The sequence below is a fragment of the Puma concolor genome, chromosome A3 (assembly GCF_028749965.1).
Source record: "Puma concolor isolate L17-30 chromosome A3, mPumCon1.1.hap2, whole genome shotgun sequence".
In the NCBI taxonomy this organism is placed as follows: Eukaryota; Metazoa; Chordata; class Mammalia; order Carnivora; family Felidae; genus Puma; species Puma concolor.
In genome coordinates, this window is record NC_141669.1 from 34,798,107 (window position 1) to 34,823,685 (window position 25,579).

The 25,579-nt window shown below is 47.1% G+C and overlaps 2 long non-coding RNA genes across 2 annotated transcripts; one reads left to right on the forward strand and one right to left on the reverse strand.

The window, feature by feature from the left end:
- Nucleotides 1-2,038: 2,038 nt before the first annotated feature.
- On the reverse strand, nt 2,039-17,447 carry LOC147582358 (uncharacterized). Its single transcript, XR_015249017.1, has 3 exons — nt 17,348-17,447; nt 16,944-17,091; nt 2,039-2,297 (listed from the first exon to the last, which is right to left on the reverse strand). It is a non-coding gene; the product is annotated as an uncharacterized LOC147582358 (long non-coding RNA).
- Nucleotides 4,482-18,810, forward strand: LOC147582359 (uncharacterized). The gene is made up of 3 exons (XR_015249016.1): nt 4,482-4,840; nt 16,325-16,458; nt 18,107-18,810. It is a non-coding gene; the product is annotated as an uncharacterized LOC147582359 (long non-coding RNA).
- The last annotated feature ends 6,769 nt before the right edge of the window (nt 18,811-25,579 follow it).

A 25,579-nucleotide genomic window follows, 5' to 3' on the forward strand; every position in this document is an offset into this window, starting at 1 on the left:
TTCCAACCCCATCTAGCGGGGCTTCAGAAAGGCCCAGGCCATTCCTGTATAACAAGGCCTTTCAGAGCCAGCCAGCCAGCTCCCTCATACACACACACACACACACACACACACACACACACACAGCTTCTCCCAGTAGTCTGTTTATCCCACTGGACCTGGTGAGGGGAAAAGCTCCTCACTGGGTCAGACCCCATTCTGCTTCACTGCCAGGCCGGGCTGAGCCAGGGGACCCAGGACTCCCCAGTGCTGGCGAGTCCTGATGCTCTGGGGTGAGGGTGGAGGGATTGACAGGGTGCAGTCTGGGATGTGTAATTCCAGACGACAGCGGGAGCTAAGAAGACTATGGGTAATTTGGGGAATTTTTGGAAAATGTGAGTGTGATGTCAGCGTCAGTGAAAGAAAGAAAGCTGGGGGGATGAGGGGGAGTCCTGGAGGGGCTGGCCAGGAAAGGCGAGGGCAGTCAAGTTGTAATGGGAGAAACAGTTTATTAGTCTAGAAAAGTTTAACTTGAAGCTCCCAGCCTACCTCCACGCCTCTGCTCAGCATGGGCAAATAGCACAGTTGTGATTATAATCCATGCTGGTTGAATCCAGGGGAAGAGGTGGGAATGTATTGATTTCTTCACAGATTATTAAACAACTAAGCATAAAGCCAGCTCTTCGCCAGACCAGGGCATCAGCAGTAGCTGGGAAATCTTGGCCTGGGTCATTGCATGTGGGAGGAGGCTGCAGAGGTCAAGGGTGGGGCAGCCCACCCCTCAAGAGTCTCTGGGGAATTTGGCTGATGCTTCTAGGAACGCTTTGATTGACTTGTTAAGGCTGCATCCCCAGAACTGGGTGCTCCTCTAACACCCTTCCCAGAAGTGACCTCAGGCCCGAAGTTCTCATTGAATCCCAGCCTTCATGCACAGAGCCAGGAAGCATTCAGCACACATTAGGGCAGCATTGTCCTGATGGCAATGCGTCATCCATCCACAGCCAGACACAGCTAGCTGGCCTCACGGTCTCCCACCCACTGCTACGATCCCTGTGGCCTTGGGCAAGTCACTGAACTTCAGGAAGACTGGGTGAAAGCGAAGCAAGAAGATCTACGCCAAAGAGCTGTTATGAGCCCTAACTAGGAACATAGGCTCCTACCCCAGAGTCTGACCTATACGATTAGATACACGGGCATTCTCATCCCCATCTGTTTTCCTCTTCCATTCTTTTCCACAAACCCCAAACTACGATTCATCCAAAACTTATCTAATTCAGACAAGCAGAGCCAGAGAGAGACAAAGCTGATAAAGTGTTGGGGGTGGTGGGGAGAAGAGATCCAAGGAGGCACTTTCTGCCTTCAGGAGGCACTGGTGTAGGAGGCCTTGTAGGACACTGGGCCAGAGCGGGGGTGCCAGCCCCCACTGTGGGGAGGGTTCCTCTTATCATCTTGTGCTGCTTGTCCTTAAGGTCCAGACAGTCCCAAAGCCACCCACTCCATCAGACCCCAGCAAGGTGCCAGCAAGAACAAACAAAAGCATAGGCACCAGGAGAGAGGCTGCTTCGTCGCTGTCTTGGAGACGTGGTCCCAAGCTTCTCTCTGCCTCTATTTTCTCACCCAGAAGATAGAGTTGGACTGATGGTGTCCTATTGGCTTCCTGGGTTTCATCCTCTTTCTCCTCCTGGCCCCTCCCACTGCTTGGCCCCTCCCACTCCTTCCCCTCAGGCCTCAGCCAGACAAACCAGGCTTATCAAAAGGGAGGAACTGGGCTGTAGGTTGTTCTCTAAAGTCCTTTCTGTGGCTGCAACTTCGGAGCCCCCTCACGCCGCCCCCACCCCGGCCCAGATTCCACTTTTCTGAGCCAGGACTGGGGTTTCGGTAGGGGGACCACAGCCCTTGACTTTCCTGGAGGACCCTGATGCTATTCTCACCCTTGTCCCTCATGGGTTTCTGTCCCTCTGGGGTGCTTGAAAGGTCTTAGGCCACCTCTCAAGGTTCCAAGTTAAAAATATTTTCTCTAGAACCTTAGGAATGGGACTGAAAAATAAACAGACTCCAATCTTGTCTTCAGGCTTTCTTTCGAGACTATTAACAGCCTGAAACAATCCTCCCCTCCCCTTTCTCCTCTCCTGGCAGATCCAGCATCCTCCAACTCAGTCCTGCCTGGGCCGGATTAGGGATGGGAGGAGGTTATGGTCCATGGAAGAGTCATACCATGAACTTTATGGGGTTTGCAGTGGCCAGGTGCAGAGCTGGGTCCCTCCTTTTCTCAGCAACAGCCAGAGAAACGAAATGCAGGCTCCAGAGAACATCCAGTTCTGTGGAGGGGCAAGTAGAAAGGCAAGGGGATGGGAAAACAAACAGGTTTATGAAGATAAAGGGGAGTTTTTGTACAGGCACAGGGGACAGCCTTCGGGTGAGGAGGAATAAGAGAGTTATGGGGAGATTGGTCATGTCATAATCAACAAGTGACAAGGGGTAGGATGTTTTTGTGGGTTGTTAGGAGGTTACCCACGATGGCAGTAATTTTCAGGCAGGTATTGGGAGCTGGGTTGAATCTGAGAAGAGCCCATGGCCACCTTTCACCACTGCTCACAATCCCCAGAGGACCCTGGCCATGATACTCCCTCCGGAACCAACTCCTGTCTCCCCTAACCTCAGACCTTCTGCTCCAGGGAGGAGCCTTAGGGCAGCTGGAGCCTAACATTCCCTGGGCTCTTCCAGCCCCAACATTTATCTTAGGGTTATTTTCACTCCCAAGAACAAAGAAGCTTTCTATTCAGCAAGTGGCGAGAACCCACACCTCTGACAAGCCATAGATCACCCTTGGGGAGAGCGGGAGGGACGGGTGGCCAGCACGTGGGGCTGCTTCTCCCTCCCACCCAGACCCTCAGAGGGGGCGTCTGGCTCGTGGCTTGCTGTAGGGTCCTGGGCAGAAGACAGAAATGGTGCAGGACAGACTGGTTCTGTGAGCCAGAGGCCAAGCTGTGTGGGAAGAGAGGGAAGTGAGGGTGGGGGCATGACTGACTCTCAGGAAGCAGTTCTGAGCAATCCGTGCTTGGACCCAAACTCCCTGGGCCCAGTCTCCTTACATGAGACATATGATGATCATCCAAATCGCCGGGATCGGGGAAGGGGGGAGGGGCCTCTAAAAATATAAAAGTAACACATGCCCACGGTCTATAAAGGCCAATACACAGAAAAGGTATATATCGGATTCAACACCCACAGTGCCTGCCACTGTGGCTGAATTTTTTTTTTAATATTTGAAGAGGAGTTTTAATTTTTATTTTTGTAGCTGAATTTCTTGTTTCCTTCAATAAATATATTTGAATACACTAGCATGTATAGGTATGGGCACACACCTATACATACATATGCTTATAAACTATCCGTTTTCAAACACTCGGTAAGAAATTAAACACATTGTTCTACAACGTCCTTTTTACATTTAACTATATAGCTTGTAAGTCACTCCACTTACTTTTGTACGTATAGAACTATCTCCTTTTTACTGACTGGTTAGTATTCCATTGCATGGCTCTTGATGGATATTTAGGTCATTTCCCGTCTTTTCCTATTACAAATAACACTGCACCAAATATCCACGTAACCTATTTCTTTGTACACATTTCTGAGTACCAGTAAGGTATGTTCCTAGAAGCAGAATCACCAGGCAGACCAAAGGGCATGTGCATTCATTCGATTCCAATGGATATTGCTAAACTGCTCTTTATAAACGCTGTTCTTATTTACACAGATGCCGACAATGCATGAGAGTGCCTCCCATCTTAGGCGAACACTGTGTGTTATACAACTTTTTGATTTACATTAATGTGATAGATGAGAAAAATGGCATTACGGTGTGGTTATACCTCGCATTTCACTCATTGCAAATAAGGTTAGAAAACTTAATGTGTTTAAAAGCCATGTGCACTTAAGGGAGCTTTAAAATATACAGATCCTTGCATCCCATGCTCAAAAAACTAATTCACTGAACCCCAAAACTGTATTTTTTAAAAGTGACTGGGGTAAGGATTTCTTACAGAGAACATAAAAAACACTTATCCATGAAAGAGAAGCTGATACACCGTCCTTTAAACTATAAATGTCGGGGCGCCTGGGTGGCGCAGTCGATTAAGCGTCCGACTTCAGCCAGGTCATGATCTCGCGGTCCGTGAGTTCGAGCCCCGCGTCGGGCTCTGGGCTGATGGCTCAGAGGCTGGAGCCTGTTTCAGATTCTGTGTCTCCCTCTCTCTCTGCCCCTCCCCCGTTCATGCTCTGTCTCTCTCTGTCCCAAAAATAAATAAACGTTGAAAAAAAAAAAAAACTATAAATGTCCATTCATTAAAAGAGAATGGAAAGTCAACCAACAGACTGGGAGAAGATATTTTCAATATATATATTCTACAAAGATCTAGGACCAGCATATATGAAGACAGTCCTACAAATCAACAAGAACAATTAAAAATCAACAACCGATTTTTTTTTTTTTTAGGTAAAAAAAGACACAGACACTTCACCAATGAAGATAAATGAACGACCATATACATATGAAAAGCTTGACTCATAACTCATCAGGGAAAGGTAAATTAAAACCACAGCGACATATGATCACCAGTAGCACTCTGTCTGGTATTCAACAAGCAACTTTCCAGGAATTAAAGCTTTTCTTTGGCGTCAATACTCCCATGAGGGCTGATGTTAAGCCGCCAAGGTGACTTCGCTGATCGCATAATGAGGAAGCGATGTAGACAATGGACGTTTACAAGCCACACAGGCTGGTTCCAGCACATCACTGAGACCACTACACAACTGCCGTGAAGGCTAAAATGAAAAAGTCTGACCATACCAAGTGCTGGTAAGATTGTAGAGGAAGTAGAACACTAACAGCTTGCTCGTGGGAAGTTGTTACTGGAAAAAAAAAAAAAAAAAGGTACAGTGTAAATTGGTACCATCAGAGCGGAAAACTGTCTCTTAAAGCTAAACATATTCTGATTCTATGAATATGTACACCCCCACAAAAATGAGTGCATATGTAGTGGCTATTTTATGTGTCAACTTCACCGGGCCAAGGGATGCCCAAACATTTGGTCAAATATTTTTCTGGGTGTGTCTGTGAGGGTGTTTCTGGCTCAGATTAACTTTTGAATCAGTAGGCTGAGTAAAGCAGATTGCCTCCCCTGATATGGGTGAGCCTCAGCCAATCAACTGAAGACCTGACTAGAATAAAAAGGCTGAGTAACAAGGAACCCCTCCTGTCTGACTGCACTGAACCAGAGGGCATCGATTCTTTGGGGCGTCTGGATTCAAACTGAAACATCAGTTCTTTCTGGGTCTTGAGCCCGCCAGCATTCAGCTCTCCTGGTTCTCAGTCCTCCGGTCTCTGAACTCACCATTGGTTCGGTTCTCCTGGGTCTCCAGCTTGCAAAACACAGATCCTGGGACTTGTCATGTGAGTCGATTCCTTATAATAAGTCTCTCCTTCTCTACACACACACACACACACACACACACACACACTACTGGCTCTGTTTCTCCAGAGAACTCTGAATAATATAGCATATGTCCACCACAAAAATGTATAAGAATGTTCATAGCAGTTTTATTCGTAAGAGTCAAAAACTGGAAATGATCCCAATGTCCACCGATACAGTAGCATGGATAAATATATGGTGCTAGACTTGTACCATGGAATACTATCCCACAATAAAAAGAATAAACTACAGATCTACACAACAGCATGCATGTATGTATATATATATATGTATATATATATATATATATGTATATGTATATCTCAACTTGGAGCATCCATGAAAATGTATTCTGAATATTCGAGATGCTCCATATTCTGATATGGGTGGTACCTACAAGGGTACGAAAATTTATCCAGCTGCACACTTAAGCTTTGTACCCTCTACTGTTCATATGATATACCCAATATAATTTTTAAATAAAAATGGTGTTTTAAAGCTAGCAGGTATTTCCGATGATCAGTCTAGTATAGGAAACACTGGACTTGGAATCAAAATTTCTCTTAGAGCCAGTGTTCTGTGAATGTGAGAAGAAACAGGCAGAATGGCACCAGGGCAAAAGCAAGAAGAAGGATGCTGGAGCACCTGCCTGGCTCAGTCAATAGAGTGGGCGGCTCTTGATCTTGTGGTCATGAGTTCAAGCCCTACATTGGACGCAGAGTTTACTTTAAAAAGAAAAAGAGGGGCGCCTGGGTGGCTCAGTTGGTTAAGCATCCGACTCTTGATTTCAGCTCAGGTCCTGGCTTCACAGTTCATGGGATCGAGTCCCACACTGGGCTCTGCACTGACAGTGCAGTGGATTCTCTTGACGCTGCTTGGGATTCTCTCTCCCTCTTTCCCTCCCTGTCTCTCTCTCTCTCAAAATAAATAAATAAACTTTTAAAAAGAGAGAAAAAAAAGAAAGAAAAAGGAGCAGCGAGTAGAGGCAAGGATGGAAAATGGAAAGACAGGGAGAGCAACTGAAAATACATTTAATTCAGCCAACATCTATTTAACAGCTGTTACGAGCAAGGCACTGTGCTAGGTAGCCAGAAGGTTAAAAATAAGCAGAGTGCAGCCCCTGCCCTCAAGAAGTTTGCCAGCTTGTGGAAGACATAATTGTACATTGCGAGGCAAAGCATGGTACATGCCCCACCCCCCAAAGGGGGCACCAAGAGAAAGCTCTGCAAGTGGAAAATGGCATTCGGTTGGGCATGAAGTTCATCTGGAAAGACTTCACAATGGGCCAGGCACTTGAACGAGGCCTCAAAGGATAGGGAGAATTCTGCTAGAGAGAGATGGTTGGAGGAAGATATTTATTCAGGATCCTTTCGAATGAGCCAGTGCACAGGGCCAGTGTAACCCTTGAGCACTGAAGCTCACCAGACTCCCCATGAGATGGATGAAGAAATAATCCACAGAAGTGGCTAGTGGATGTCTACTGACAAAGCCAGAAGGAGTTCCAGGTCTCATCCAGGGGCTAGAGATTTCCCAAGGAACCATAAAAGAGACAAATGTGCTCAGCCCTTCTCAGCACAGAGGATGAAGTTATTATTTGTTATGGATTCCTTAAAGAGCAGGGGGAGTAGGGGCTGCATGGGGACCAGAGTCAGTAAGAACAGGCTAGAGGCAATGGCCATAGTCCAGGGCTGGACCAGCCAGGACCTGAAGCAGGAAAATGGCAATGACAAGGCAAAGGTTGAAACACAGGAAAGCTGGAATCAACAAATTAAGACTACGGCATATGCTCCCTGAGGTAGGGGCTCTGTCTATCTTGAACAAGTGAATTTCCAGTGAATTTCTAGCACCTAGTGCGGTGACGGGTACATAGGAAATACATAATAATGTTTGTTGGACAGACTAAAAGGAGTGAGGGACAGGAAAAAGACAAAGATGACAGCCTTCCCCTGGGTGAAAATTTACGTGAGTAGGAAGAAGGGAACTCAAGAGAAGATGGTTTGGAAAGGAAAGAAGAAGATGATGGTTAACTGAGATAGAAATCCTAGCAGAACCCTCTTCTGGTGCAATCTAGTAGAAACAAGACCGTGGCTGGGACCAGACAACGAACTAACAATTTTATATGTGATGTCGTCCTCGAGAAGTGACTGTTGCAGCTGCATGGCCAGATGACATGGGCAAGAGAGAGAGCAGAGAGAAGATGAGTGAGGACAGAACTCAAGGGTAAGACGCTGGGGAGGGCAGCAGGAAAGGAGACAGAGAAGAATCGGGACAGTGGAGTATCGCCACAGTCCATGGAAGACAGAACTTCAAGAGGAAGACCCTCTCAGTTCAGTTCTATATGAGAAATAATTGTGTCCCCCTGCTCCACAGTAACCCAGAAACAGAAGAGTTTAGTAGACAGTGTGGACTTGAAATAGAAACAGACAAGCCTTGACTAAATATAGCTTTAGTGCCAGTTAATAGTGAAATCTTGAGCAAGTTCCTAAAACATCTATTTCCCAACTGATTGGATTCTGATTGGTTATAAGAGTGCAATTGATATAATCTATAATTCCAGGTTGCTGTAAGGATTAAGTAAAGGTATATGATAATAAATGAAATGTATAAAAATACCCAACAGAGGGACTATAACGTAGTTGGCATTCAATGCCTACTCACTACCCTTCTCTGGCCCTCCTGCGTACTAGGACCAGGAGTACTAGGACCTCCTGCGTACTAGGACCATTTGGGGAAATGACGCTCAACATAGACTACTTGAGGTATATGTAAGAGATCTAAGCACACTCCAGAACCACTTGCTAGGACCGGGGGGAGCCACTGCATGCTGGTCAAGCCACTGAACCTGATCAAGCTGCCCAGAATACTGCAGTCAGTAAGGAGATGTTGGTGACCCTGAAAAGATGGTGGCAGCAGCATCGAGGATACAAGAGCAGAGTCATCAACCATCTCCTTGGCAGCAAGAGGAAAGAGGCAGAAGTGCCACTGAAAGACTAACCACAGAGACACAAGTGTCCTTGGGTTGAGAGCAATCTGAACAAGTATGTGGGCCAGGGGAGAAGGCAAGCTAGGAGATACAAGAAAGACAAAGGCCTGGGGCTCCTGGGTGGCTCAGTCGGTTAAGCATCGGACTCTTAATTTCAGCTCAGGTCATGATCTCACAGTTTGTGGGATCAAGCCCCATGTAGGGCTCCACACTGACGGCCCAGAGTCTGCTTGGGATTCTTTCTTTCCCTCTCTCTCTCTTTCTCTCTCTCTCTCTCTCTGCCTCTACCCCACTGGTGCTCATGCTCTATCTCTCACCCTCTCAAAATAACTAAATAAGCATTAAAAAAAGGAAAGACAAAGGCTACTCAAGACACTCAAAGTGAAGGGCTCAAACCAAGGGGGGTGAACCAGGTTCCATGACATGATCCTAAGACTGGTATAACTTGAGGAGCCATGACCCTTTAAGAAGGCAAATTTATAAATTTATGATTACAAATTAGATACAAAACTGTATGTTTATTTAAAATGAGAAAATCATTCACACTAAAATTTTGAAAAAATTTTATGCTGATAAACACCACAATCACAAAACCCAGAAAAATAACATACATTTATTAATTAATTGCTCGATACACCCCTAGAATACTTTTAGGAAAAGTATTTTAGGTTTTGTGTGTGTGTGTGTGTGTGTGTGTGTGTGTGTGTGTATTTTTTGATTGCTTCCTCTTACATCAAAGGTTTTGTGGCATTATCTCCTATAGAGAGCACAGAAAAGTAACTCAGTCTTTCCCCCAGCATGGCTAATCAAAATTTGTTTTTTATTATTGATGGTTTAGAAAAAAATTCAGCTTCATAACTCGATATTGGTAATGTCACATAAATTTTTAGGATTGTTGTCATATTCGGGAAAACCACTATCAAGATCCTTTCGTCTAGAAGCTATGGTATTTCGCGGCATGTCAAGTTCTCTTGTACAGAGACTCATTCTAAACGTCCTTTGACTTGATAGTATCAATGAGCCAGGTTGTTGATTTTCTTACTATAGTGGTTAATCATGAGTGTTGTAGCAACTCACTGATGTCAGTATTAAACAAGACATTTAAATAATGATTCAGTGATGAGAATCACAAACCTACGACTCTACAGACGAGCATTCTAGCTATTTGGAGCACTGCTGCAAATGTGTGCTCTGTACACACAGGAATTCTGATTAAGTCACATTTCTCAGAAAAAAGAAAAGAAAAATGTGTGGTGCATTTACTATTGAGTGTATTCCTGGCAGGAGAGAATTTTCCCTGTGACTTGGCACTGATGATGAGAACCAAATTCTCACAGCTTTACCTTTCTGAAGAATGCAAAATTATTTGCTAGACTAGCCTCTGGGTCTGCAGCAAGTTGCCTGGTGACTCCTAAAAAGATATGTCCTTGTGCTAACCCCCTGAACCTGTGAATTTGACCTTATTTAAAGGAAATGTCTTTGCAGGTGTTAAATTAAAGATCTTGAGGGGCGCCTGGGTGGCTCAGTCGGTTGAGCCTCCAACTCTTGGTTTCGGTTCAGGTCATGATCTCATGGTTCATGGGTTCGAGCCCCACATCAAGCTCTGTGCTGACAGTGTGTGGAGCCTGTTTAGGATTCTCTCTCTCTCTCTCTCTCTCTCTCTCTCTCTCTCTCTCTCCATCTCTCTCAGCCCCTCCTCCCCACTCGCACTGCCTCTGTCTCTCTCAAAATAAATAAATAAACTTAAAAATTTTTGTTTTAAATCTTGAGATCATCCTGGATTATCCTGATGGGCCCTAAATCCAATGACAAGTGTCCTTATAAAGCAACAGGAAAGGAAAAGGCAGGGACACAGAGGAGGCCATGTGAAGAGAGAGGCAGAAAATGGAGCAACGCAGCCACATGCCAAGGAGCACCAAGAGCTGAAAGAGACACAGAAGTCCAAGAAGAATTCTTCCCTAGAGTATCTGGAGGGACGGTCAGCCCCCTGGCCCCCAGAGCTGAGAGAATACATTTCTGCTGTTTCAAGCCATCCAGCGTGCGGCCCTTTGTTAGAGCAGCTAGAAAACTAATACAGGTTCCATACATTCCAAACTTTGTTTCTCCTCTACTCCCCAAACATTTCCTGTGGGGCTGCCATAAGACACGTTCACGGTCTCCAGCCATGCACCTCAAGGTGCCGGTTAAGTCAGCACAGTGTGCTGCAGAGAAGCCCCCGGAAGCCCTTCCCCCTGTGGATGGCTGACAATAATTTAACTACACATGCGAGTGACCGGAAGCCTCATACACACATCTCACTAAACCCAGACTCAACACGTGCTGGACTCAGCTTCCCATTAGCTGGGTCTCAACAAACCTTCTCACCCCTCCAAGGCCATTCAACACAAGCAAAAATGTGAAGGCAAGGCAATCAGAGCGGAAGGAGGCAGACTTCTTAGCAACCATGGTTAAAATACATGATGCTTGTAACTTTACTGGAACATATCATCCCATGGATGCACTAGTAGAGTTCCCGCCCCTGGGTCCCTAGAAGGAGTTGTACAAGAAGGGGGCTCTGAGCTCAACTTCTGAGCTTCCTGGTAATCACCTCGAGGTCAGCCTCCAGCAAGAAGGACTTTCCCTGAGATCTAAAAATGCACAGCCAACCAGCTTTCCAGTGGGCTCAGTTTCTAGAAGGAAAGCAACTCTGACAAATTTGAAGAGTTCTAGGAAGGCAAGAGCACAGAAAGTATTAAGACAAGGAAGAAAAAAAAATCCTAGGAGCTCACAAAGGGCCCCTTTAATTATACCAAGAACAGGAAGGAAAGTGTGGACCCACTCTTGAGGATATACTTAGGGCAGAGCAGTGATGTCAATGGCCATGGAAGAGAAGTGAGTATGGCAAATCCAAACTTACTTTCATATTCTAGGCAAGATTTATCAAATAAGAAAGAATAAATATTTGTAAACTGAGTTAAAAGCTGAAGTTACATGAAGAGGTCCTGAAAGTCTGAGGCTTCTCTAAATGGAGATCTGTCAGCTCACCTGTAACATCCAGGGACTCATAAGAACCTATGGATGAAATAGTCCTGTAACTTCAGTGTATCATGCAGGTTGGGAGAGATGCTGCATTTCTGTAGCTGAGCAGATATAGTTAGGACTTTTGAAAACAGAAGAGGTCAATACTGGTAACTGGATTATCCATCTCGGGCAAGATTCTGGCACAGACTTTGAGCACATATGTGTGTATTTGTGTGTGTGTGTGTGTGTGTGTGTGTGTGTGTGTGTGCGCGCATGTGTGTGTGTGTGTGTGTGTAAATTTCCAGGACAAGTTTCCACGTGCCATCAGGTTCCCAGAGAAGTTGGTGACCCCTAAAATGGTTAAAAGCTACTGACCAAAGATTTTCTTTCAGGAAAAATTGCTTAACCCTTGGACTCTTCCAATCCCCTCTGTCGACAGGTGGGGAAACTGAGGACATGGGAAAAGGGGTCTGTTCAAGGTCTGTTCCTTCCTCAAGTTCTCACTGCCCCACCCCCACCCCCACCCTTTACATTGCTTTTTCCAAAATGCTTCTCTCTCCATCAGAAGGTATAAAGAGATGCCCAGAGCTTGGCTGTGGGAACAGGGTGTGATTTATGAGCTCTTTGTATCCCTTCCTGGGAAGGGACGGACAGTTTCTGAGCATAACACTCAAACCAAAAGGAATCCCTTTGGATTTGGAAATCCCCAGACATTCTTTGAGAAATGATGAATAGGGCTTGAATGTAATGGGAAAATCACGGGAGACAGACTGGAGATGGGACGTCTTTCAAAGAGCAGTTGGGGTTCTTGGAAAGGAAGGCCAGGATCTCTGGGAGCAGGGTGGGTTCCCTAAGGCTCCTCTGTCCTGCCAAGTTAATTTCACTCTTTTTTAAAATTTTATTTTAGAGAAGACAGAGAGAGCACAAGCTGGGGAGAGGGGCAGAGGGAGAGAGAGAGAACTAAGCAGGCTCCTACTCCATGCAGAGCCTGACACAGGGCTCGATCCCACAACCCTGGGATGATGACCTGAGCAGAAATCAAGAGTCAGATGCTCAACTGACTGAGCCACCCAGGCGCCCATATTTCACTCTTTTTCATAGACTTTCCACTCTTGCCAGATTAGGAGAAGGAATTTGACATTATTTATCTATATTGCTTCAAGCTCTTGGTGAAATTGCTCATTATAGACAAGAAGAAATGGTATGGATAGTTTGAAGATATAAACAGCTTCAGGATTCACCCTTGTTTCCCTCTGTTCAAACTTTTTATTTATTTTTTTATTTTTTAAGATTTATTTATTTATTTAAGTAATCTCTACACCCAGTGTAGGGCTCGAACTCATCACTCCAAGATCAAGAGTCACATGCTCCACCAACTGAGCCAGCCAGGTGCCCTTGTTCAAACTTTTTATTAGTGATGTGCATGAGAATATTGCTGGCATGCTTACTAAATTTGCAAGCATTATCAAGCTAGAATTATTAACTTTTCAATCAACAAACTTTTATCAAAAACTTCTAAATGAAGAAACCGAGGGGATGAAAGACACTGTTTCCTGCAAAACTCAGGAACCAGAAGCAAAAGAAACAAGTACACAGTTACAGTGCACTGTGACTGTGCTGCCACAGAGAGGGAGGCATGGGGGGGGGGTGGTTACAGGAGCCCAGAAAAAGGGCCCCAACCCAGATTGTGATTTCCATGAGGAGGTGATGGTTGAGGAGTCTTGAGAACAAGGCAGCAGTTAGCAGAGCAAACCTGGGAAGGAGATGACCCACTGGAGGGAAAACATATACACAGGCCCAAGTGCAGGTAAGCCCTGGTCTGTTCAGGAAGCTGCATGTGGTTCTGGATAGCAGGTGTTCATGGAGGTCATTCAGTGGCATCAGCCAACAGATGGTCTGGTCTGGTCTGAAGGGTCCAAGATGGCTTTGCCCACATTTCTGATTATTTGCTGGCTGGGACTGGATTCAGCTGAGACTATTGATCTAGTGGCTTCACCAGCATGTTCTAAGAGTGACTGGACTTTTTACATGGTGGCTCAGAGAGAGTGTCCCAATAGACCAAAATGGGAGCTTTGGGAAATTTATGACCTACCTTGGAAATTCCAGACATTGACTCCCAATGCATGCTGTTGGCCAAACAAGTCACCAGAGCCAGCCCAGAGTCAAGGGAGGGGGATGGGACCCCATTTCTCAATGGGACAAATGTCAAAGGATTTGCATCATCTCTAAGCCACCACAATGGAGAGAAGGTCAGGGAAGTGACGCTTGTATTTTCAGAACGATAAAGTTATGGTGTCCAGGAAGGAAAAAGACGGATGGAATTCAGCTAGGGAGGAGTTGAGGGTGCTCTATAAAATAGCCTAAGTCTTAATAAAACCAGTATAACTCATCAGCCTGATGGCCTGGTCTTCCCTGCTCTTCATTCTTTCAACAAGCACTGATTTTGTGTCCACTCTTTTCCAGCCCCTGGACAAGGTGCTGGGAAGACTGTGAATAAGACACTGTTCCTGTATTTAATCCATAAACCCATAAGTGCAACAGAATGTCACAAGGGTTGCATCTTGGAAGATGAGGGGACTCTCTAGGTACCTGGAGAGAAGAGTGGGGAAGAGGGCATTCCAGGCCAATAAGCAGCAGGAACAAAGCTGTAGAGGCATGTGGTGGTTGGTTTTAGGGCCATGTCAGCATGCTAGAATACGGGATATGGTGGCCTCGGCAAGAGCAGAAACAAAAGGGACAGCATTCAGACCCAGATGATGTCTGCCGATGGCTCGGCAGTGTGTGTGGGGGCATGTGGGCTCTTTACCTGTTTGCCTGGTACCCTTTCACAGAAATAGCCCATAAAGGCACTAGAATGATGTCTGCTTATTGCCTTGTGGGGGCAGAGGAACAGAACCAAATGATTGCCATTCCCAGGTACTTCTTCAAAGTGATCAAAATGGGAGAAAACTGGTCAGCTGGACACCAGGTGCCAGAGCAGGTAGGATGTGTTTCTGGCCACAGGGGCCCCTAGAACTCAGCCAGCTGACTCTGTGCCTCAGGTCCTAAGCCAGAGTTCCACGGTCCTACCCCAGCTACCTGGGGTAGACAAGAAGACAAACAAACATCAGGGCCCCCTGCCTCTACCTGCCCTCCTGCCTTCACAAGAGCCAAAAGAGATACACCCCGACATTGGGTTTTACCAGGTTTCAGTGGAGGCTACTGTGGAGTTCATATGTGACATCTCTCAACACCAAACACTCTAGGCAGGGGGGAGGGGTTGGTGGGGAAGGCCTTATCTTATTCAGCCCAAAATTTCATAGCAGGACCAAGGGTTTGGTCCCAATGAGCATGGAAATTCAGGTGTGGCATAATCCTCAGCCCCACCGATGAGCTTCCAAGAGTTCAACAAAGCAACTGACCCAGCCCTAATCCCAAATACCAACAGCAAACCACATCCTAACCCAAACCCTTTCAGACCCTTATCCTCTTTGCTAACTCCACAACCATCTGAATTCCAGCCCAGTACTCATCTAACCCTATGCTAATACCAAATAAAATAACAAAATAACCTATACATTTACCTCCAATCAATCCTGTACTGCCTTCAGCCCTAACTTTGAGTCCAATTCCAACCTCACCCTAGGTCAAAGCAAAGGAAGGGTCTCTGGGGAGAAAATCACCACTGCTCCACAATCTGGAGGCCTTGACCGACAGCTGTCTACAATTTGTAACTTGAAATGTGTCTTGAACAACTGTCCTCCGGGTTTAAAACCTGATAGGAGACTATTGCCATTATTAAAGGATTTAATGCCCAGAAATCTATTTGGAAAGAATCAGACCTTAGAAATCCATAGCTGAGAAATAGAGGCATTTTAGTTATTTCCTCTGCAAACAGCAGACTGGGATGAAAATTCTTCTATCCCAAACCTTGGGCTGCCAGGAGTCATCGGGAAATGGGATTATCTTCAATTTATAAATGTTGAATAACTGCCAGCTTCTAAGGAGAGATGAGATAAGTAGAAGAGTCCAAAGGAGAAACTAGATTTTTTTTAAAGAGACCCCAGCATGTTTCGTTCTGACTTAGTGTCTGGCCTTCTCCCCACCCTGGAAGGCTGGTTAGGGGTGCCCAGCCCATGGCCCAGAGGCTAAGAGCCTGAATGAGGGGCAGGGAAGGTGGGGTTTCAGAGCATGAGGCCCGAGCTAAGTCCCAGAGTTGTGTTCTGTAGGAGAAGGCAGAGGTCAGTCTGGAAATGTGATTCCAAAGTGGGCTGTCAATCAGGGAAATAAGACAAATAACTGAGGCTGAGACACAAAGCCCAGGGGCGGGATGGCTGGAGCGGGGAAGGCCAGAAAGAGAAACTGCAGGTTGGGGCAGGCCAGTTGGGGGATGGGGGAGGCAGTCTGGAGAAATTCCAGGATCCAGGTGCCAGTACCCCACCCAAGCAGGTTTTACACCCTAACAGCACAAGTTTGCATGGAAAAGCCAGATTCCTTTTTTAATCACACTTTTTCCCCCCCGCCAACAAAATTGGAGAATATTTAGCAAGTCTAAAAAAGTTTCTAGAAGCGAATTAAAATTAACTACAACCCCTAGGGGCGCCTGGGTGGCTCAGTTGGTTAAGCGTCCGACTTCAGCTCAAGTCACTATCGCGCCGTCTGTGGGTTCGAGCCCCGTGTCGGGCTCTGGGCTGATGGCTCGGAGCCTGGAGCCTGCTTCTGATTCTGTGTCTCCCTCTCTCTCTGCCCCTCCCCCATTCATGCTCTGTCTCTCTCTGTCTCAAAAATAAATAAACGTTAAAAAATTTTTTTTAACTACAACCCCTTGACTTGGGTTACGGTCATTTAAAGGGGGCAATGTGACTAGCACTTCATCATTTCAAGAATTTGTCCTCTTACCTTCCAGGCTTAGTTGCTAACATCTAGAAGAAAACAGCTTCTGCTCTCTTTCTTCGTCCAAGAGGACAAGACCTCCTGACCAGAAATCAAGGCACAGCTGAGGCTGACTGAGCAGATGCTATTCCCTGCACTGGAAGGGAGGTGTGGGTCCGTTCAGAAGATGCGTGCTGGTTGTCTCCCGCGTGGCGGCGCTGTGCTGGCCCCGGGGTTACAGCCTGGCACATACCACCCCTCCTCTGGGCACTTCCACCTCCCGCAAAGGCTACCGATGGTCCCCAGGCCAGCTTCCTCCGTGTATCACTGACACACCCCCGTGTGCACCCACTCCCATACTCCCACACCACAGCATCACACAGGTGCCTGCACCCTCGCAAATACATTCGCGGACGCACACAATCACTCACGCCGATGTCCTCGCTTGCACGCTCACATCACAGCGACATACACTTACACGCTCAAAGACCACACACGCACACGCATGCCCTCGGACACACTCTCACACATGCCGTCACTGATGAGCACACACTAGGCAGTCACCTGCTCTTTCTTTTGTGCTCCCTTGTCCCCTGGAGAAAAGTCAGCAGGTGGCATTTAATATAATTAATTATATAATGTCACTCACCCACCTCTCTCAGCCTGGATGCTTCCTAAGTTCACTCCGGTAAAGCCCACCTTCCTGCACAGTGCCTGGCACATGGTAGGTGTTGACGGTGTTCACTGCATGAGCCATGACCCGCTCCTAGACACCCCCTCTCTCTCAGGCTGGAGTTACAGCTGGGAAAACAAAATCCGAGGGAGCTCGTCAGAAAACTGGCAGGTGCTACAGCAAGTGTCTCCCAGCTCAGCTCTCCCCTGTGCCCCGTCTGGGGTAGACACAGGCAGACAGCACCCAGCCGGCGAGCCTTCCCTGCTCCTGCCACCCCTCTAGGTGACATCACCACAGGTCCCACCCTCGGCCTCAAGGAGCCAGAAATGGGGTTCCTCGGCCCTCAGAAAGTTGACCAATGCCGGGAAAGAGGGATGTACTCACCAGTTGCATGCAGGACTCTGGATAAACCTGAATGGCTGAGAAACTCAGAAGTGACGAGAGCTGGGGCAGGACAGGATGAGACGGGACAGGGTGGGTCCTGGAGCACTGCAGGGTGGGTCCTGCAATATTTGGGAGAGCAGACAGAAAAGGCGCCTCAGGAGAGGCAGACCAAAGCCTCCCACAGTCACCTTGCCCTTTCTCTTGCTCAGTCAGCAACAGACCACAACCAGGGCCCAGACTGGATACCAAACTAACAGCACAGGCTCCCATCCCTATCCCTATCATGATGGCCATACCATACTAGCAGTAGGATAGTCCGTTCTACACACACACACACACACACACACACACACAGCCTGCAGAGCTAAGGCAGGTCCAGGATACGGACCTTGGCCTGGCAGTGGGGGATCAGGGCTCAGAGCGGGGGAGAAGGTGGGCTGGGGTAGGGCTGTGGCCGCTTTCTGTGGTCAGAGCTGCAACTCTGAGCTCCTAAAAAGAGCCTCAGGTTTGGGGAAGGAGAGAAGACTTGGGGGATGGGGAGAGGGCATCTCTGATCAGATTTGGCCATTATCACACATCCCTGATGTTGTGCCCCATCGTGGGACTCCCCCCACCCCTCCCGGGGCCCCCATCGCACAAGCACAACCCTGGAGAGCAAGCTCCAAACACCCCTCGGTGAGGGGCTCAAGGATGGGGGGAACCAGGACACGCTCTCCTCCTCACCCCACAAATACCGAATCTCCCTTTTGCCGTCTACAGGGCCAGCGTCAGGCATGACCTTTGCTCCTTGGTGCCACTTCCTTCACCACCCACCGCCAGCCTGCTCCCCACCTTGGGGCCATTAGCATTTTTAAGGTTCTTATTCCCATACACATCCTGCCCTGGGATTGTCTCTTCCTCGAGGTATTAGCACCTTCCACTTGCCTTTTATCACCCCAGCCCCGCCTGCCTGGGGTCAGCCTTCAATCCACAAGCGTCTGGGGAAGAGCCAGGAAGCCTGCTCACACTCCTTTCACAGTTCATCCCTTTCCATCGGAGGCATGTCCTGAGGTCCCGAGCCCCCTCCCACCTTTTCTCCCTTCCCCCCCACGAGAGGTGTTCCCATAATCAGTAGGCATCAGTCGGCTCTAATCAACCCCCTGTTTTGACTATTTTAGCAGCAATAAAAGGGCCATAAAGAGAAAGTCAGTGGGCCCTCTAGGAGCATGGATCTCCTTTGCTGTGATATAATGAAAAACACCAAGTGCTTCCTCAGAGCCCTAAGTGACAGCGTGGCAAGCAAAGCTATTGGAGGAAGCCTAATTATGCTATAAATTAAAGGCCTTTTTTTTTTTACCCAACATTATGACCTTTAATAAGATTGTTTTTACAACCGGCTGTCAATAAATCATGCAGGAGCACCAGTAAGAAGCATTCTCTGAGAACTTCTGCGAATTTCATTAGCTGCAGTTTATTTGGTTTTGGCGAGCTATGATGTTTTTTAAATCTCAAATTAAAGGCTCTGAACCATAAAAGCTAATTCAGAAAAGTTCCTGTTTCAGCCTCTGAAAACAAGCTTCCCTAATTGCAGAAATTAGCTGAGATGTGGCCAGGCCAGGAGGTCATTAGCTGGGAAGCAATGACAAGTGGCTGGGACTTCACCAGGCCCAGCAGCCACGAGCCCCCTAAAAACCTAAAGGTGCCAGTCCCAGGGGACAGCTGGCCCTACAGTGGCTGGCTCTGGGAGGTCCTCGTCCTGAGGACTACTGATGTCAAAAGGGACAGGCCAGCTCAGCTACTGGGGCAGGAACGGCCCCAGCCAGTGTCCTTAGGCCAACAGATTGGGAATCCACAAAGCCGTTTAACCCGCCGCTCAGAACTCCCCACCCGAGCTTTCTTGACTTCAGTTCTTGTCCTCCTCAGAACACTAACATTGGCCGTATCAGTGTTATAAGCTTCCTGAAAGATATATAAGGAGAATATATAAAGAATAGGACATATAGGTGGCAAATTCAGAGGCATCGCCATGACAAAGGAGTGCACACAGTGAGCAGAAACATGGCCAATGGTGTGAGGTCTGCTGCCCACCTCTTAAGAAAGCAGGTGAACCTGCTATATGCCACATGCAGCTGGTGCCTGAGTACAGACTTACATCAGAAAGCCTGCGTTTAAATTCCAGCCCTGCTATGAATTATGGAAGCTTGTGTGGCATGTACAATTAAGATTGTGAAGCCAGACAGACCTTGTTCAAATACTGGCTTCAGGAGTTGCCAGCCAAGTGACCTTAGGCAAAGTATGTCATCTTTCTGGGCCTCAGTTTCCTCCTCTGTAAAATGGGGATAGTCTCAGTAGTCTCCCCAGAGCATTGTTTTGAGCAAGAGGAAGCAGAGGCAGAGACAGGGCTGCTGTCTATCGGCTCTCGATAAACACCAGCTGGTGACAATGGTAGTAAGAAGGACAACAGCATTTCTTCCTGGGTCTCAGCTTCACCCCCTACAAAAAGGGGGCTGGATCTGAAGGATTTCTAAGGCCACTTCCATCATGGAGTGGAAGTGACTCGAAGAGATGTAAACTCTCCTGCTTAAACCCTTCAAAGACTTCCCATTACCCACAGAATGAAGTCAAAGCTCCTCAGAAAGAGCCCGTATGCTTGGATCCCTGCTGCCCACTCCACCCCTCCCCCACTGTCCAGAGCTCAAGAGAATTTGATGCGCAATAGCCCCTGCCTCTGGGCTCAGGTACACAGTCTCCTCTCTGCCTAGAATCCCCCCTGGAGCCTCTTCACCTGGCTAAGACCTTCTCCCAGACCCCCAAAGTCACTTCTCCCAGGAAGCTCCCTACCCTCAGCCCTCCCCCCCCATTCCCACAGGATCTACTTGTAACACCTGCTACTTCTATCAGAGACATCATCACCCCACACTGATGGTTTTGTCCAACCCGCACCCTCACCTAAGTAGGCAGCAAAGACCATATTGATTTGGGTCCCCAAATCCCAAAACCATCCTTGGCACATGATATGCCCTTAAAATATTTGTCAAAGGAACGTTCATGAAATAGCATTCAGGGACAGAAATCTAGCAAAAATGGTATGCAGAAATAGATGAAGTTATTTTGTCAACAGACATTTGAGTTGTAACTAGGAGTTAGGTTTTTTTTAATCTCAACGAAGTAAGTATACTGAAGATCGTCAGAAAACGAAACTTTAATACCTCTTCCCGTAGTCTTACCATCTGTTCATCATCTCTCTTTTCTCAGAGAACGAGGAGGGGAGACAGAGTCGAGATGAGACCTCATAGGGTGAGGCTGGGTCAGAAAGGATCGCCTTTGAGAACCAGGAGACACAGAGGCATGCCCTGGGTGGGTTCCATTCTCCTCGCCCCCAACTCTTTCCCTCCACGCTCCCCAACCTGCCCAACTTCCACAGCCCAGGATTCCTTTCTCCTAGGGGAGAAACATCAGCGGTTCTAAAATTTCCGAATGAAAACCATCCGTGAAGTCGTGCGTGGGAAATGAAATGCCAGCACAAGGGCGTCAGTGACTGTGGAGAAATCATGGCATCTACACTCACCTGGGCTTCCTTTGGTCTGCCTCATTAATCAGCTCCCCAGGTCATCGGGGTGTCTCGCCTCAGGCTCACAGGTCTGGTTTTTGTATAATACACATTTCCCCCAGTTTTTATTTCATCTGCTTTTTTCAAGCAGCCTTTCCATTATTTCTGAACATTTGAGTTAAAAAAATGTAAATTACAGACGCCTGTGGATTGACGTAATGTGAAAAGAAGGCGGCTGTTTCCCCTCCCTCCAAACAGGGACCATGGTTTTTAAAACTAATAAACCCCTTAAACCTCATGAAGCCCACTTCAACCTTTTTAAATGGCTATTTTCAGAAAGAAAAAGGGAAAAAGAAGAAGCCAGGAAACATGTTTGGGGCAATGCCTTGGCAGGAGGGGGAATGACCCCTGCCAGGGCAGATGGCATCTGCGCCTCCCTCAGGTCCAAGGTGGCAGCCCATGAAGAATCTGGGAGGGGAAAGCCTCCCACTCGTGGAAGAGCCTTGGAAGTCCTCATAGAAAGGAGAGACTGAACGGACAGGCGCAGGAGACAGGAACTTCATGGTACAGAGAGGCTCTGGAGAAGGTGGGAGCAGAGGGATTGAGAGGGACATAGGAGGGATCAGTTTTGATACCCAAGTTGGGATAGTGAGTGGGAGGACACTGGGAGGAGAAAAGGGTGAGGAAGGTGGCCTGGCCGGGAAGGAAAGTCAACAGGATCTGCCTTTTCTAGAAACAGGAATTGAATGTGGAGGAGACTATGAAGCTGGGAATCATGGGTGGAGCAGAGATGAGAAATAGCTCTAGGGAGACAACAAAAGCCACCTTTAAAAACTGATCCCACCTCTAATGTGTGCAAGACTCTCCTATTTTTGCCACTCAGTGCGGGTCCCACTCAGTAACCACTAGAGACAGAGTCAAGGGTCACTTACCTTACCCCAGAGGACTCTGGCTGACTGTCTACTCAGGCATTGGGTCCTGCTCTGCCCGTAGCCCTGAATCAAATGCTTGGCAGAGAAACACACAGAAGGCATCCAGCAACATTCATAGAATGAATGAATGAGCTAACACACGAATGGATCAATGAATGGGTGAAATGACCATCTTCGAAGCAACTGTAATCCTTCTGGAAAGAAGTACAGATGCCTCTCTTCCAAGCGTACCAGAAGTATGCCCCAGAACAAGCCTACCATGTACAGCTGCACAGGTACTAGGGATCCAAATCAAAAATTTCCCTCCCAAAGTGACCTCTCATTCAGAAAGCAAAAGTTCCTAGGAACAGCTGAGAAGTTTCTCTCTTGCTTTTTCTGTCTCTTCTAGGTTCAACAGGTTGGAATTTCAAAATCAGAGAAGGACCAGCAAAGTTGATTTGGAAGTGCCCCAGGGAGAGGCTGGTGTGAGCCACTCTGCATTTGCCACATGGGCTGATGATCCTCCCCAGCTTCCTGAGGGGATGGCATCAGCTCTTACAATTTCTGAGGGTGAAACGGGTCTTTGGAGTTTCTGGATTTGCCTCCCGGACACAAGGAGATTCCCAGCAAATCCGCTATTTACACTTGTAAATGGAAGTGTTTCGCTTCTATTCTGGTTTGGTTTGGAAAGAATTTCTCTAATGCTTCCACCTCCCGAACCATCGAACCATCGAGTAAGCTTTAAAAGTATCACGCTTAGCCCTTCCCTACCACACCCACACCAGAGGGCACGGCTAGGGTCCTCCAGGGGGAAATGCTTCTGCACCCTAGGTCCCTGGGATTCGTGCCTCCTTCTCAGCAGTTGCAATGGAGGGGCTAGATGAAGGGGAGATCACCCTTCGAATCAGCCAATGTCCCTTCCTCAGCTGAAGTCAAGGAGATGTGAATGGGTTGCCAGTCGAAAGGCAAATATAAGTGTCCCCCACGATTTGAGCTGGATGAGGGAAGCACACGCTTCATCACTGTCATTCTACTCTGGCTTATAATTTAGGGAGCAGAGGATACGTTCTCATGGAGCTCAAAATCTTGAGCTACAACTCTTCAAGCTAAAAGTACGATCACTTAAAAAAAAAAATACGACTGCTTATCAACTTTATGCACCTCCTATTTAGATGTGAAAAATGCTCCAGAGGGAAGTTTCATGAGCAAAGGCCAGAATTTACTGCGTATTTCCCACAAATAGGGCTCACTGGTTTGTTCTGCGAGAAAGAAAACCCAGAGGACCCACCCAGCAGGCCTCTCGGGCAAAACAGAATCTAAGCCAGATTAAAAAATCCACTTCAGGACTTTTTTATTGCTGGGGTGGGTTGGAGAACTGTCAATGGGAAGGGAAATAGCACATCTGGAATGTGGCTCTGTCCCCTTGATGGCTGGTATAACTCAACTTGTATGTCAGATCTTTTTTTGTTTTTTCTTTCTTTCTTTCTTTCTTTTTTTTTTTTTAATGGCCAAGATTTATCTGGCTTCTATTCATTTTTTAAGTCCAGGGTGAATACGATGGTTGAATTCTATACGTTTACATTTGTGTAAATTAAAAGTCGTATTTCACTACCGGGCTGGTCTCTTGCTTGTCTTCAAGGTGAAAATGGCAAAACTAAGCACTATGATCCAAGGCACTGATTACCCTTCTCACCCAGAAGATACTAAAAGAGAAAGATCTTGTGATTTTCTTCACTGAAGCTATATCCCCTTTGTGCCTTTATACAATCTGGTTCTGGAAAAGTTGGCGCCAAGATGCTCAAACTGAAAGTAGAATTTTGGATTAATTTAGTCAGTCATGTTCTGACTGTGGCAACAAGAGGCTATTATAGGCCTTTTTTTGCAGCAAGCAAATTGGTTTGTAAAGTTGATAGAGCCATTTTAACTCCTAAAGGGATTTGAGAGGAAAGTGAGCGGACCCTTCTGGAGACAGTGGTCTATTGCTTTTTCGTCCAGGGGCTGATATCAGTTTTGACCATAAGGGAATGCCTTTTTCATGGAAGTCCACACTTGGCATTTGCTCTTAAGTTAAAAGCAAGAGCAATGTAATAAACGTTTGGTAACAACCCCCCACATACTTAGATTTATTGGCTAGTTAAATCTTTAATGGTTAAAGTTAAAAACCTTTTATTTCAATGGCCTGGGGATTTGCACAGCTGGAAAGTTGCATTTTAATATATTCAAATTGGAATAGAAAAGCCAAAATTGACCAGGACATTGACTGTGTTTCTTGGATACTCCCAAACTCGTAGTAAGCAGATGGCAGCCATGGCCTTGCTGTAGGTCTACCCTCCTCACCCCAAGCCAAGCCTGAAGGGGAAAGAAGAGAGGGGAGAAGGAGGCATGCGCTGCAGGGACCCGTGGGGCGGGCTCCCTTCCTACCTTCACTCACCTGCTTCACTCACCTTGTTCTCCACCCAAGTAGTTGAGAAATCACAGAGCATCTATTCTCTGGCTCTGCCACCCAAGTGGCCCATATTGGTTGGGTCATGCCCTACCAGTTTTGCCCTTCTGGAAACTCAGCTGGTGGCATGCGAAAGCAGTGGCAAAGGGACTGGGGCACCTGAGTTGATGGGGGTTGATAACATGATAAAGGGAGATGGGGGAGAATGGACTATCAAGGCATAAGGACAGTACAGCGTGAGAGGTGAAAGTGACGGCAGGGACAGGGGGTGGTGCTGGTGACAATTAACCAAAGGAGGGAATTTCAAATTGCTTTCCATGAATTATCTCATGGATTCTGCAATTTGGTACTATTTTACTCTCCTTTTACAGATAAGGAAACTGAGGTATACAGAGGCTGTCCGAGGGAGGGGCGCCTGGCTGGCTCAGTCAGTAGAACACGCAACTCTTGATCTCAAGGCTGTGAGTTCAAGCCTTGAACTCTCTTGAGTGTAGAGAGTACTTAAAAATAAATAAAATCGTAAAAAAAAGAGGTTGTCCAAGTTCATGTTGTTAGAAAAAGGTGGAGCCAGGATTCAACACCAGGCAGTCTCACTCGAGAGCCTGCAACCCTAAAAGCCTGCAACCCTCAAAGAGTGAAGGACGGGGACGCCCAACGTCTTGGAAACTAAGGAGCATGAGTGTTACAATCACCAGTAAAGCAGAACCAGTAAGGATTATCTCTGCTGCTTTCGGGACACATGAAAATGAAGAAATCGTCATCCTCACGCACAACTCACAAATGCACACTGTCACTTCACCCGTCAGCTCTTCAGGTACCTTAACCCAGAGACAAAGACGTTCTGACAAAGAGGTTATGCGCTCATCTACTGACTTCTTGGGCACTTGCTGCAGAGACACAGAGACATCATGGGACCAATGCTCTCACACAGGTGCACCACCAATCAGACTTACGTCTTCTGGCATCACATACTCACACACGTTTGTGCATGCCACAGGGTATTCCTGGATGATCCATTGGGACTCAGCGCTGCCATTATTTCTCAGATGACAGACTACCGTCTGTCCTGCTGACAGTGATCCACCTGGCCCACGGTGGATCCTGAAGGACGAAGGATAAAGCATGAGGATCGCACTTCCAGGAATATAAGATGATCCAAAGGCCCCCAGGACAAAGTAGAAATAAATAGGACCATCTACCCACCACTTCCAATCCCCATCCCAAGAGCCCTGAGCTGTCACCTAGAGAAGGGTCAACCCAGCCTTTGCTAGTGACCTTTGTCAGGAGGAGGTTAAAGCTCGAACCCGGGACTTTAGTCACCAATAGTTATCTCAGCATCCAGGATGAAG